This window comes from Homalodisca vitripennis, chromosome 4 (assembly GCF_021130785.1).
Source record: "Homalodisca vitripennis isolate AUS2020 chromosome 4, UT_GWSS_2.1, whole genome shotgun sequence".
NCBI classification, from domain to species: domain Eukaryota; kingdom Metazoa; phylum Arthropoda; class Insecta; order Hemiptera; family Cicadellidae; genus Homalodisca; species Homalodisca vitripennis.
Genome location: NC_060210.1, coordinates 67,620,981 through 67,635,035, shown reverse-complemented (window position 1 = coordinate 67,635,035; position 14,055 = coordinate 67,620,981).

The window sequence follows — 14,055 nt, the reverse complement described above, 5'->3', positions numbered from 1 at the left end:
TTTTTATATTTGCAATTTTAGTGATGGGTCTTTTACACTATGAAGCGTTGTGACAAGCACTTAAGAAAATATTACATTAAGAAAATAAGAACACAACTATAAATGGGTTTGTTGACGCAGACTCTTTTTCCATCTATTTGTTTTATTCATTTAATTGGGCCGTTTACACTATAGATCTTTGTATCAATGGCTCAAATACGTATTAAAAATTGAAAAGTAGATAAAGGGTTGTAGAATAAACAACCTGGATTCAGAATGTTGCAATATATGCATTAAAGGGTCATTGATGCAAAGCTCCTATAATGCACCAACCCTCAAATAAGAAATGCTAGGGTGTTAACTCAACTGATCATCGTCTCAACAAGCGCTTTCAAATTAAATTGGGTCTATTAGTCAACTCTTCCTAGTCCAGTAGGCATAAATGTGCTGCAGCTATACCGAGTTTTTGTCAGTAACATCTGATATAAGGGTAAAGATTCTGTGTATGTATTATGTGTAAATATTTTGTTTATGATTCATGTATATTATTGAACTAGATATAAAGTCCAGTATTAGTTATATTCATATAATATAAGAAATATTTTTAAGGCATCAAATTTGTGTCATGATTCTCATCTCTTATTTTTATTAGGATTATTGCATTTAAAATTATCTCATTTATATATTATTAGATAATATTTTTTAATAAATTGTTACAGTTTTGTTTTGAAAAGTTAATAGTTCATATTATTTTATGTTTGTTTGTAAAATATTAAAAAATAACTTAGGAGTTTATACCACATAAGTACACACACACAGGAATCCATACAAGAAGAAGAACATACACCCATGCAATTTTGATAACTTACAATAAACATATATAAATCAATAGATTTTAAATTTAAGATATATATATATATATATATATATATAAGATAGAAATACATAAACTATTGTAAAATTGAATCATCAGATAAAAAATATAATAATTTCTTTAGACCAAATACCACAGAATAGATTAAATCTTAATATCAATGAGATTGTTATGCAAAGTAAGTTTACAACACCTGGAGTTATAAAGTGAATTTAGATCAGCTGGTGACTTTACAATAATGGAATTTTTATTCTTTTGAAGGATGGCTTAATAGGAGACTGAGAAGAAGTTATTCTCATCAAAGTTAATAAACATTTGAGTTATTAAATACAGTAATACTTTTATTATTTGTATTAAATTGGTGAATCTCAATTTTTGAATCCAAGAACAGAAAAGACATTTACTAGATGATGAACACTTGAATATTGGATGACAACCAGAACTCTCAGATCTGCAAAAATTACTACTACCAGTATTAAATCTACATTAAGCCGACAAGGATGATTGGAAGGTGAATAATAAGTGTCAATGGAACATACTAAGTAAAACTGGATTTGAACTCAAGTAAGATCTACCCAATTTATGATTCCAAATTTTTCAAAATTTAAACCTATTTTGTATAAATTCAAATTTAATATGTATCTCAATTTTTCCTATGTTGGATATATTTTTTTGTATGTGCCCATGGCAGTATAATCCACGAAACCCTGTATGTGACAAATAAACTCAATAGCAATTATTGTAAATCAAACGTTTATTTATTTATATCAATAGCTAGTAAAGCAAGGGCAAAGTACGGGTTAAATAAATAAATAAAGCAAAAAGATAAATTTAACAATATATTTAATTCATTTTCATAAATTTTAAATATTATTATCATTCATATTTCCACTCCTATCGGAACAGGTTGAGGTTTCTAATTATTATTAAATGGTTAGTCAAGCCAGTTAAAAATTTAAAATGCCGCAAATAAATTAAAACATCAGTTGTAGATTTAACAAACCTCCAACTATGCATTATGAGGGATGTTATTGGCAGAGTGTTAACTAAGCCTACCACTTGATATGATGGAACACTTTAATTTCTTTGTCTGTTTGCACAATATCTCAATAACTAAATATGATTACTGACATATCTGTCATTTCTACATTCTATAACTATAACGAGTGACTGGGATAATAACGAGAAAATCGCAGTATAAATAAATTTGTAAACAAACTGAATACAGTCATGTGACATTTTTATGTGTATTGTAACACATATACCCTATCTATCCACAAGGTATTTTGAAAAGGTTTCATTCTTAACCATCAAATTTGATACAAAACCACATTTCTACAGACAGCAATGCACCTTATGTCTACCCATGCTTTTCGGCTGAGTGTGATTTAACCTTCTGAGTAGGGCTGCACAATTTCTCTCCTGACTGCCAGGGGGATGTAAAAATTTCTTTCAGTATGATTGTCTACCTGTCTGTACGCAGGATATTTTATGAATGAAATGAGCTATAGAATTGAAATGTGTCATGCAACTTCAGCAAATCCTGTTATTTTACAAGTGGTGTTATTTGTGTATTCCAACTTTGTAATAATATTAATTTCGACGTCATAATTATTGAAAGTGTATATACGAGTGTATAAACATTGTACATAGATATTGGGCTATTTTAATGAAATAGTGCATACTAAACACGCAACAAGACAATGCTCCATGAGTTTACAGTCATACAGTTTATGGGTATGTACCTACAGATTCATAATTATATATATATATATATATATATATATATATATATATATATATATATATAAAGAGTAATATTCCACACTTGTTCGTAGATTAAGATTAATGTTTCGGACATTTGGTAATAATTTTTTTTAATCTCCCTAAGTTCTTAGTGCAGTAGCATTAGGTAAAACTGATTTGATAAAAACCTGGTACTAAACATGGAATAAACTAAACATTGTCTTGCCATACTTCAGATTCTGCGTCGCCTTAAATCACGACACAGCGAAGCATTATAAGAACATAAAAATAATTCTTAACTGGCGATTGTTGTTGACAAGAAACTACTGCTGAATGAGGCAGGGAGTGGGAACTTGAATTACAGTAGAACACTGAAACTTGCGGTGGCAGTCTAAAAGGGTCCCACGATTTCGCAGCTTTTATCTGTGTTCCGTTGGCATTTTGAAACCACTCTAAATCGCGTCAAGATCGATCTTCGCGAGGTGCCGTGATTAGGCTTGCGCATTTCTCGCTCGAGAGAAGTTCTCTAATATGATACAAGCAGCAAATTTTATCCCCTTTTATGCTCACTATATAACAAACCATACAGCTGGACGCTACCCACCGCCTCCTACTGCTTGTGTTGTAGCCAAGACCTAAAATCAATTCCTATTTTTAGATGCATCCGTCAATTCCTCCACAAATCGTCAACATCGTTAGTAAAATAAGGAAAAGTTTGAAATAGTTTCACCATTTCGCTGTGTCTGTGAAACGAAACACGCCTGTATTCCAGCTGAGTTGAGACGCGAGAACCTGCAACAGACGCCAAAGTGACGAGTCCCAGGCCACTGCATGTGCTCATGGCGTGTTTTGGCGCTACACACTGAAATTGGCCTCTCCGTGTGAAAAACGCCAACTTTTCTATATTGATTCGTAATATTTTTTAAACTACCGACCGTGAAATTATTATTTTTGTAAAGCGAAAACCGTGAAAGAGCCGTGATTTTGATGACTAAGATTGGGTGGGGACCCTGACAAAACAATTATATTTAACTGTTATGTATAACAAATTGAGTTAGCATCAGCTATTTTATGTATTAACATTCCTCTCACATGGCATTTATTTCATTGGAAACAATAAATAATTGCTTCACTTTAAACAATTTATCGGAATTTGCAGAAGTATTGAAACAAGCAACAATAAGTTTCATTTATGAACCATTGTTTCACTTCAAGTTCATTGTAGACGAAAATGTTCAACTTCGGTCCCAATACACCAAATAAGTCATTGTCTCAACAATTTCCATACATTGTTATCCACCAATTTAAAATTAAAATGTGTTGGAATTTTTCATGTTTACTTGTTCTATGTTATTTTGATTACATAATATAAATGTAAAGAAGGAAACAACAAAAGATATTGTTGAATTCTCTTTTTTCATTCAATTCAAATAGTTTTTAATTGTTACAGTTACTCATTAGTCTTCAGTGCCAGTTGTTCACAATTATGGTGACCAAATATCCCAGAAAACCAGGATTGTACATTGTATCATGATTCACTGTGTTCTAAAAAAATTGTCTCAGAACACTCAAAATCTCCGGAATTCAGTCTTTAAATAGGTTTTATAGAACTATTCAGAGATTCACTCCATGTTTTGATTTATCCAGTTTATGCCATACAGCAAAATTAATATACATGAGATTTTTAGCAAGCAATTTGATGTCTTAGTGAATTTTAACTGTGTTGTTGCACTATATCTACAGACATTTATGTAAACCACAAATTGCACTTGTCACACCACTTATTAACTTCACATTATTGTCAAAATTATGTCTGTTGTTGAGAAAGTTATGTTAGTCAAGTTAGTTACACATGTATTAAAGTATTTAAGGCTGGCCTACTGTTTGTAAAAAAAAATGTTGAACACAGACACAAAGCTGTAAATAATATTTTACTAAAATACATTGGGAGTTACACACGGATTTTACAATATGTGATAAGCATATACCAGTTACAGAAGACATTTGTTTTTAAGGATCATAAATAGGCTGGACATCACGAACTTATTTCTTTGAGTAATCTTTTCCCAGACTATATGTTAACATGCATACATGTTATGCACAATAACGGTATACACGTGGAGACGGGTCCGTAATTAGACACGCATTTATAGCATTACCACACAATGCCAGGGTTCTAACAGACAAGTGTCCAATATAAATTCAAGTGTGTTATAGGCAAGGTACGAGGTATGGCTGTTAAATAACGGGACTGACGCTGCAGTGGAACGAGTGCGTATGTGCCAACCAACAACGACCAACAGCTGTATAGTTTGAGACTTCCTCTTCAGAATGCAGTTAGTCTCGTTTCTGTAAACAACATCGTTATGTCATAACCTTCATTTATGTAAGTGTTGTTATTTTGTTTTGCCGGAAAATGGTTAGCGTAATAATAGGGCAACGAATTTTTATTAAATTTCACGTTAAACTTGGAAAAACCGCTACCGAAACCTATAATTTACTAAAAGAAGTGTATGTCAGTGAATGTTTATCGAGGACCCATGTTTTTGAATGGTTTAAGCGTTTTCAAGATGGTCGACAAGACGTGGAAGATGATTCGCAGCCAGATCGTCCTTCAACATCAAAAACGGAAGACAATGTCGAAAAAGTTGCTAATTTGATTCGGTCTGACCGACGATTAAGCATTCGTGCAGTTGCTGAATCTGTAGGCACTGATAAAGAATGTGTACGGCAAATTTTACATGACAATTTGAACATGCGAAAAGTGTGTGCAAAAATGGTACCAAAAATTCTTACGATTGATCAACAAGCAGCTTGTAAAAATGTTTGTACTGACACTTTGAATGCCATTGAAAATGACCCAAATTTATTGGAAAGAATAATAACATGTGATGAATTGTGGTTTTTTACCTATGATCCGGAAACGAAGCGCCAATCCATGCATTGGAAGACCTCAACTTCACCGAAAGCCAAAAAATCAAGAATGAGCAAGTCAAAATTTAAAGCAATGATGATTGTTTTTTTCGACATTCGTGGGATTGTGTACCTTCACTGATGTCTGTGAAGTTGGCCCACCCACAATAGCCCACCCACTTAAAAATAGATGGAATCGTTAGTTTATCGTTAGTTTACGATTGTTTAGTCATTTTTAACGTTTGTTTTGAACTCCATTTATTAGTTTTTGACGTTACAATATGGGTGGGCCAACTTCACAGTAGCCCACCCATATGTCAGTTTGGGACAAACTACATACCAGTCGTTAGTTTTTCGTTAGTTTACGTTTGTTTAGCCATTTCCGACGTTTGTTTGGACCGATTTCTATTTTTTTGTAATATTTGAATGTCTCGATTTCGCGGGTGGGCCAACTTCACAGTAGCCCACCCATATGTCAGTTTGGGACAAAATACATGCCAGTCGTTAGTTTTTCGTTAGTTTACTTTGTTTAGCCATTTCCGACGTTTTTTTGGACCGATTTCTATTTTTTTTAAATATTTGAATGTCTCGATTTCGCGGGTGGGCCAACTTCACAGTAGCCCACCCATATGTCAGTTTGGGACAAACTACATGCCAGTCGTTAGTTTTTCGTTAGTTTACGTTTGTTTAGCCATTTCCGACGTTTGTTTGGACCGATTTCTATTTTTTTTTTAAATATTTGAATGTCTCGATTTCGCGGGTGGGCCAACTTCACAGTAGCCCACCCATATGTCAATTTGGGACAAACTACATGCCAGTCGTTAGTTTTTTCGTTAGTTTACGTTTGTTTAGCCATTTCCGACGTTTGTTTGGACCGATTTCTATTTTTGTATAATATTTGAATGTCTCGATTTCGCGGGTGGGCCAACTTCACAGTAGCCCACCCATATGTCAGTTTGGGACAAAATACATACCAGTTGTTAGTTTTTCGTTAGTTTACGTTTGTTTAGCCATTTCCGACGTTTTTTTGGACCGATTTCTATTTTTTTTAAATATTTGAATGTCTCGATTTCGCGGGTGGGCCAACTTCACAGTAGCCCATCCATATATCAGTTTGGGACAAAATACATGCCAGTCGTTAGTTTTTCGTTAGTTTACTTTGTTTAGCCATTTCCGACGTTTTTTTGGACCGATTTCTATTTTTTTTAAATATTTGAATGTCTCGATTTCGCGGGTGGGCCAACTTCACAGTAGCCCACCCATATGTCAGTTTGGGACAAACTACATGCCAGTCGTTAGTTTTTCGTTAGTTTACGTTTGTTTAGCCATTTCCGACGTTTGTTTGGACCGATTTCTATTTTTTTTTTAAATATTTGAATGTCTCGATTTCGCGGGTGGGCCAACTTCACAGTAGCCCACCCATATGTCAATTTGGGACAAACTACATGCCAGTCGTTAGTTTTTCGTTAGTTTACGTTTGTTTAGCCATTTCCGACGTTTGTTTGGACCGATTTCTATTTTTGTTTAATATTTGAATGTCTCGATTTCGCGGGTGGGCCAACTTCACAGTAGCCCACCCATATGTCAGTTTGGGACAAAATACATACCAGTCGTTAGTTTTTCGTTAGTTTACGTTTGTTTAGCCATTTCCGACGTTTGTTTGGACCGATTTCTATTTTTTTTAAATATTTGAATGTCTCGATTTCGCGGGTGGGGTACATTTTCAAGGTGTATGAGTATAAGGCTTTATGAACCAAGCCATGATATAAACATTTTACATAATATTATAAAACAAAAGTGTATAGCACTTTTGTTTGTTACAATACAGAATACTGTGAACGACGAATAGATTAATTATAATTTAGAAGTTGCAATATGTATAAATATTATTAATGAAATAAAATATTTATTAAATTATTATCAGTATGATACTTAACTATATGGACCTGTTTATTAATGTTGTCAACATTTTAAATGATAATTGCAAAAATCAAAATCTTTTTTTACGTTAAACGTTTTAGTATAATGAGAAAAGTATGTAGGGTGTATAGCAATTTTGCAACATAAAGTTACTTCAATATGGTATTTTCAATGTTTCTCTGTGTACCCCAAGGGGTACCTAAAAGATTAATTTACCTAAAAAGATAAGGAATTGTGTGCAAGATGTGCGTATGGGTACACAATAGTCTGAGATATTTATTTAAGTGTGGGATCAAATTTAACAAACCACCTCAACATACGCAAACAGTAAAAACACAATAAGGAAATGCATAGCAACGTGTACCTCATTGGGCACGAGATGTGCTTTATGAAAGCCCAGGTACACGACGGCAGTTGTGAAAGATCGTGATACCCGATGCGACACATGTCATAGTGAACATGTTAACACATTGGAGGTGTTCAGAAAATGCTCAGCTTAAATGAAAATATGTTATTAATACATTTTTATATGTACGGTACTAACAAAAGACAATCCTTGCATGTATAATTTTGACAGCACTGTTTTTAGTGTGGTTAGTAGCAAAGAGCCCATTGATAGCAATTATAATCACATGATATTTTGTTAAGAGTACTAAATCATTGTCAAAACAATTGTTCTTGCCTTATTACAACAATAGTAAAGAAACAAAATCCCATTCTTAAGATCAGTTGTTTCTTTTTCAGTTATTTGACTATTTATGTAAAACATCCACTCACCTTGACGGCATAGAGTATTAATCTCACATTTGTTTCACAGTAAAGCTTTTAAGCTAAATAACAAGCTGGGACTGTATATTGATTGCTGTTGATACATTTTCCAAATTATCTTTTTTTGCGAGTTAATACTACAAAAATACTGCATCAACAATACGTGCATTGTCAAATATTCTTGTTTAGAAGAACCATCAGACATGATTGTGTAGTACAATAGAATGCAACTTACATAAAATACTTTTAAGGACTTCTGTGCTATAGCTAGAATTTCACATTTCAGAACCCCTCCATCAAATGGAGAAGTATGTTTTATGAAAACATTTTAAAGGTGCTATGAAGAAGGCTTGGCTGGAAAACAGAAATAAAAATGATGCTATGAATTTTATTTTATTCACTTACCGTACAATACCAAGTGCAAGCAAAGGTCAATCCCCACCTGAGTTACTCCATGGACGTCAACTGAAAACCTTCCTGGCTTTCCTTCAGCCTGAGTAGTGGCTTTCATGAGAAGTGGTATTGATGGTAAGATATTGACTGGATATGGCCCTGCTAACGAATAGGGTGGTCACTATTACTCTAATGGGATATGGAGGATCAGTGCAAGAACTACTAGGGATTGTCACCAGGATGGCAACCTTTCCCCCCTTAAGTATCTGGACTTCATCTTTGATAGGAGTCTGAACTGGGGATTCTATCTAGAAAGAGTTTTTGCCAAATGGAAATGGCCCTTGATGGAATGCATATGCGTGAGCTCGTGGTCCCTATGGGTCCTTACCCCACAGTTTCTCAGGCAGACATCATAGCCATTATTGAATCTGTTCGTGAGAATCTTTGTGTATAATACATTAAAGGTGTTGAACTCCAAGCTTGTCTGGGATTGTTATAAAGTCATTTATTTTCTTGACAGAATAACCAATGTGACTGTTTGTTGTGTTCTTGGTCATGAAGGGATTTCTGGGAACAAAATTTAATGCCCTGGCCAATTCGGGCTTGTTGTCCAACGTGTCATGGTCTAAACCATTCTGTAGTATTTCTAGGTGTGAATCCTAGAGCTATCTCGAAGTGGGGTTACACTGAACATAAGAAAAGAAGGAGACTGCATACAGGTCTGAGGATGAATAAGTTATTAATGCACTCCTCTTCCCGTAGGATGGCGTCTGAACTCACCTTAGGTAGATCAGTGTCTTCTCAGGTTGAGAGTACAATTACGGTGGATGATCGCTTGAGGAAGCACCTTCACAGAGTCAGCATTTTCTGGAAGGATCACCACTGTAGAGTGTGTGATGAACAGGAGGAAACTGCTGAACACCTGCTAATTGATTGAACACCCCTTAGAAGAAGAAGAAATCAAAACCAGTCAATGTTACTACATATACCTCTTTTCATGCCAGTAAAGTATACTCAAAAAATATTGCTAGACCTAATCAAAATAACAATAAAAATATGAAAATGGACACCACACAGGACAGTTATTAAACACGTCTTTAGTAACAAAACATGGGAAGTTTGTTTTACAAATTTTAACAATCATATACTTGTACCAAAGTTGGATGACATGTTAAACTGGCAGATAGAAACTAGTCACCCTGCAATTTGGCCAAAGTCAATGTGACAAGTTTCCATCTAAAAATGGAGGTATAGTATATAAAAACTTTTGAAATAAGTTATTATGAAAATCACTGGTATACGAGGTCTGGCTGTTAAATAACGGGACTGATATTGTAAAAAGATTTATTTTCATTTTAAATATAATTACTTATTATCACCTTCAATATACACCCCTTCTCTATCCCTGCAACGCTCCATGCGAATTTTCCATTGTTGGAAACAATGCTGAAAGTCATCTTCTGTCAACTCTTTCAGGAGTCTTGCCGCTTTTTCTTGAACAGCTTCTACGGATTCAAATCTCGTACCTTTCAATGCAGATTTCATGTTAGGGAAAAGATAAAAGTCGCATGGTGCTAGGTCTGACGAGTAAGGTGGATGTTCTAACACTGGGATGCTGTACTTGGTCAGGAACCACTTGACAGATAACGCGGAATGAGCTGGCGCATTGTCTTGGTGCAAAATCCATGATTTGTCCTTTCACATTTCGGGTTGTTTTTTTACTACTCTTTCACGTAGTTTATTAAGTACCTCAAGATAGTAATGTTGATTAATTGTTTGACCTTCAGGAACCCAGTGAAGGATGTCTGTGAAGTTGGCCCACCCACAATAGCCCACCCACTTAAAAATAGATGGAATCGTTAGTTTATCGTTAGTTTACGATTGTTTAGCCATTTTTAACGTTTGTTTTGAACTCCATGTATTAGTTTTTGACGTTACAATATGGGTGGGCCAACTTCACAGTAGCCCACCCATATGTCAGTTTGGGACAAACTACATACCAGTCGTTAGTTTTTCGTTAGTTTACATTTGTTTAGCCATTTCCGACGTTTGTTTGGACCGATTTCTATTTTTTTTTTAATATTTGAATGTCTCGATTTCGCGGGTGGGCCAACTTCACAGTAGCCCACCCATATGTCAATTTGGGACAAACTACATGCCAGTCGTTAGTTTTTCGTTAGTTTACGTTTGTTTAGCCATTTCCGACGTTTGTTTGGACCGATTTCTATTTTTTTTTTTAATATTTGAATGTCTCGATTTCGCGGGTGGGCCAACTTCACAGTAGCCCACCCATATGTCAGTTTTGGGACAAACTACATGCCAGTCGTTAGTTTACATTTGTTTAGCCATTTCCGACGTTTGTTTGGACCGATTTCTATTTTTTTTTTAATATTTGAATGTCTCGATTTCGCGGGTGGGCCAACTTCACAGTAGCCCACCCATATGTCAATTTGGGACAAACTACATGCCAGTCGTTAGTTTTTCGTTAGTTTACGTTTGTTTAGCCATTTCCGACGTTTGTTTGGACCGATTTCTATTTTTTTTTTTTAATATTTGAATGTCTCGATTTCGCGGGTGGGCCAACTTCACAGTAGCCCACCCCCATATGTCAGTTTGGGACAAACTACATGCCAGTCGTTAGTTTACGTTTGTTTAGCCATTTCCGACGTTTGTTTGGACCGATTTCTATTTTTTTTTTAATATTTGAATGTCTCGATTTCGCGGGTGGGCCAACTTCACAGTAGCCCACCCATATGTCAATTTCGGACAAACTACATGCCAGTCGTTAGTTTTTCGTTAGTTTACGTTTGTTTAGCCATTTCCGACGTTTGTTTGGACCGATTTCTATTTTTTTTTTAAATATTTGAATGTCTCGATTTCGCGGGTGGGCCAACTTCACAGTAGCCCACCCATATGTCAGTTTGGGACAAACTACATGCCAGTCGTTAGTTTACGTTTGTTTAGCCATTTCCGACGTTTGTTTGGACCGATTTCTATTTTTGTTTAATATTTGAATGTCTCGATTTCGCGGGTGGGCCAACTTCACAGTAGCCCACCCATATGTCAGTTTTGGGACAAAATACATACCAGTCGTTAGTTTTTCGTTAGTTTACGTTTGTTTAGCCATTTCCGACGTTTGTTTGGACCGATTTCTATTTTTTTGAAATATTTGAATGTCTCGATTTCGCGGGTGGGGTACATTTTCAAGGTGTATGAGTATAAGGCTTTATGAACCAAGCCATGATATAAACATTTTACATAATATTATAAAACAAAAGTGTATAGCACTTTTGTTTGTTACAATACAGAATACTGTGAACGACGAATAGATTAATTATAATTTAGAAGTTGCAATATGTATAAATATTATTAATGAAATAAAATATTTATTAAATTATTATCAGTATGATACTTAACTATATGGACCTGTTTATTAATGTTGTCAACATTTTAAATGATAATTGCAAAAATCAAAATCTTTTTTTACGTTAAACGTTTTAGTATAATGAGAAAAGTATGTAGGGTGTATAGCAATTTTGCAACATAAAGTTACTTCAATATGGTATTTTCAATGTTTCTCTGTGTACCCCAAGGGGTACCTAAAAGATTAATTTACCTAAAAAGATAAGGAATTGTGTGCAAGATGTGCGTATGGGTACACAATAGTCTGAGATATTTATTTAAGTGTGGGATCAAATTTAACAAACCACCTCAACATACGCAAACAGTAAAAACACAATAAGGAAATGCATAGCAACGTGTACCTCATTGGGCACGAGATGTGCTTTATGAAAGCCCAGGTACACGACGGCAGTTGTGAAAGATCGTGATACCCGATGCGACACATGTCATAGTGAACATGTTAACACATTGGAGGTGTTCAGAAAATGCTCAGCTTAAATGAAAATATGTTATTAATACATTTTTATATGTACGGTACTAACAAAAGACAATCCTTGCATGTATAATTTTGACAGCACTGTTTTTAGTGTGGTTAGTAGCAAAGAGCCCATTGATAGCAATTATAATCACATGATATTTTGTTAAGAGTACTAAATCATTGTCAAAACAATTGTTCTTGCCTTATTACAACAATAGTAAAGAAACAAAATCCCATTCTTAAGATCAGTTGTTTCTTTTTCAGTTATTTGACTATTTATGTAAAACATCCACTCACCTTGACGGCATAGAGTATTAATCTCACATTTGTTTCACAGTAAAGCTTTTAAGCTAAATAACAAGCTGGGACTGTATATTGATTGCTGTTGATACATTTTCCAAATTATCTTTTTTTGCGAGTTAATACTACAAAAATACTGCATCAACAATACGTGCATTGTCAAATATTCTTGTTTAGAAGAACCATCAGACATGATTGTGTAGTACAATAGAATGCAACTTACATAAAATACTTTTAAGGACTTCTGTGCTATAGCTAGAATTTCACATTTCAGAACCCCTCCATCAAATGGAGAAGTATGTTTTATGAAAACATTTTAAAGGTGCTATGAAGAAGGCTTGGCTGGAAAACAGAAATAAAAATGATGCTATGAATTTTATTTTATTCACTTACCGTACAATACCAAGTGCAAGCAAAGGTCAATCCCCACCTGAGTTACTCCATGGACGTCAACTGAAAACCTTCCTGGCTTTCCTTCAGCCTGAGTAGTGGCTTTCATGAGAAGTGGTATTGATGGTAAGATATTGACTGGATATGGCCCTGCTAACGAATAGGGTGGTCACTATTACTCTAATGGGATATGGAGGATCAGTGCAAGAACTACTAGGGATTGTCACCAGGATGGCAACCTTTCCCCCCTTAAGTATCTGGACTTCATCTTTGATAGGAGTCTGAACTGGGGATTCTATCTAGAAAGAGTGTTTGCCAAATGGAAATGGCCCTTGATGGAATGCATATGCGTGAGCTCGTGGTCCCTATGGGTCCTTACCCCACAGTTTCTCAGGCAGACATCATAGCCATTATTGAATCTGTTCGTGAGAATCTTTGTGTATAATACATTAAAGGTGTTGAACTCCAAGCTTGTCTGGGATTGTTATAAAGTCATTTATTTTCTTGACAGAATAACCAATGTGACTGTTTGTTGTGTTCTTGGTCATGAAGGGATTTCTGGGAACAAAATTTAATGCCCTGGCCAATTCGGGCTTGTTGTCCAACGTGTCATGGTCTAAACCATTCTGTAGTATTTCTAGGTGTGAATCCTAGAGCTATCTCGAAGTGGGGTTACACTGAACATAAGAAAAGAAGGAGACTGCATACAGGTCTGAGGATGAATAAGTTATTAATGCACTCCTCTTCCCGTAGGATGGCGTCTGAACTCACCTTAGGTAGATCAGTGTCTTCTCAGGTTGAGAGTACAATTACGGTGGATGATCGCTTGAGGAAGCACCTTCACAGAGTCAGCATTTTCTGGAAGGATCACCACTGTAGAGTGTGTGATGAA